Source organism: Ornithodoros turicata, unplaced genomic scaffold (genome assembly GCF_037126465.1).
Source record: "Ornithodoros turicata isolate Travis unplaced genomic scaffold, ASM3712646v1 Chromosome41, whole genome shotgun sequence".
Lineage (NCBI taxonomy): Eukaryota > Metazoa > Arthropoda > Arachnida > Ixodida > Argasidae > Ornithodoros > Ornithodoros turicata.
Window position 1 is genome coordinate 1,237,189 of NW_026999371.1, and position 1,956 is coordinate 1,239,144.

At 37.0% G+C, this 1,956-nt stretch overlaps 1 non-coding gene across 1 annotated transcript; it reads left to right on the forward strand.

The window, feature by feature from the left end:
- The first annotated feature begins 1,496 nt into the window (after nt 1-1,496).
- On the forward strand, nt 1,497-1,602 carry LOC135374060 (U6 spliceosomal RNA). Its single transcript, XR_010416735.1, has one exon. It is a non-coding gene; the product is annotated as a U6 spliceosomal RNA (small nuclear RNA).
- The last annotated feature ends 354 nt before the right edge of the window (nt 1,603-1,956 follow it).

Genomic DNA, 1,956 nt, shown 5'->3' on the forward strand with positions numbered 1-1,956 from the left:
AAAATGGTCGATATCAGCCGTCGGTAGCACAAACAGAGCATACAAGTCCCGATATGCTCTTTTTCTAGAAGGAGTTTTCCAGTGAACTGCGAGAGGTGCTCTACCTTGACACGAGCACCTCATGTACAGGTTGAACAGAAAACATGTTATTGAATACTACTACTACTACTACTACTACTACTACTACTACTACTACTACTAATAATAATAATAATAATAATAATAATAACAGTAATAATAATAATAAGTAATATTATTATTATTTTATTCTCTTCATTCAAATGATTATATCGATGTATATATATATATATATATATATATATATGATTGGCGATATGATGATATATATGATTATGTTGATGTATATCTGGGCCATGATAAGATTGAAATTGTAAAGGTCGTTAAGACGCTTGGTGTATATTATTCCGAAGACCTAATCTGAGAGTGCCACATATCCCATGTAAAAGTCAAAATATCAAGGTCGATAGGACTTTTGAACCGTCTGAGTCATGTCTTGCTTTTGGGTTACTTGTATACAATTGTATACAAATTACTTGTATACAATTCACTAATTTCTTCGGTCTTGCGCTACTGCCTTTTAGTCTGGGGCACAGGAACGCTGAGAGACATAACTAGCTTACTGACCCTACAGAAACGTGCAGCGCGTATAATAGCCGATGTACCTTACGATGCACACATACAGCCTTTGTTTACCGCTTTCAAGATAATGAAGATAACCAGTATGTACAACTATCATATGTTCAAGGCTTTTCTAGTTGCCACACGACAAAATAGTAATCATATGTTATCTTTGTTTGCGTTACGACACTTGTCACAACGTACTCGTCGCTGTGACAAATGGATGATACCCAGGTTTAGGACTAACTATGGCCATCAGTCCCTCTTATACCCTTCCGTACGCTTTGAACAGTTTTCATACCCAGAAGATATTTATCAATGACTTCTCTTTTTCTTCCTTAAGATCGTTGTTTATTTAATTTGATATTTCGGGATAGCAGCTCAATTTCTTGTTCTTTTATAGACAATGTAGTATTGTGCATATTGTATTATGTAGTATTGTGCAGTATTGTACATACCGAACTACACACATTGTAGTATTTTGAGACGGTTGTGTTAATTTTAAAGGTTAGGTAGTTTAAAAGTTAGTTTTAAAGTAGCGTTCCATATTTCGTACTACGTAGATGATTTTGTTTATTTGCTGCATGCCGTCGCGACAATCATGTTAAAGGCGTAATGCCCTTGTCAAGCAGCCTGGTGCTGTTTCGTGCTGCTCGAGCTTCCCACTGATTGTATTCTTTATGTGGAAGTTGCAATAAAGCATCGTTTATCGTTATCGTTAAGTAAATCTAACGTGTTTACTACAGAACAGCTTGTTTGAAGTTAAGTCCTGATAATGATCCACCTAATCTAACGACACCGTCACCTTGGAATCACGTCCCTCATCCCAGTATAAATAACGGATCGGGGGGCCCAGGGTTTTGCTTCCAAAGTACATATACCAAAATTGGAACGATAGAAAGAAGATTAGCATGGCCCCTGCTCAAGGATGCGACGCAAAATTGTGAAGCGTTCTACGTTTTCTTCTGAACGGTCCGCCGAAGCCAATTGCCAGATGTCTTTCCCGAGCCCCCGAGAGGAAAATATGGCGTTTTTCTTGTAGTTTTATATATTTAATTTCATCTATTTTCTTTGTTTTGAGTATATATAAGTATCCGGAGGTTTTTGAGTAATAATTAATAAGGTTAAACTTGTTACTGTGCAACTAGAATTTGTCTGTACTCCTTGTTTCCGGTTTACTTCGCAGTTTTTTTGTTCTTTTTGAATCCAATGCAACTAATACATTCGGGTGTTGGTCGGGTTATTCTTTCTCTCTCTCTTCCTGTTTGGCATATTGGTGAAACCTGCAAACATGCCAAAACGAAGTAACGGAATACC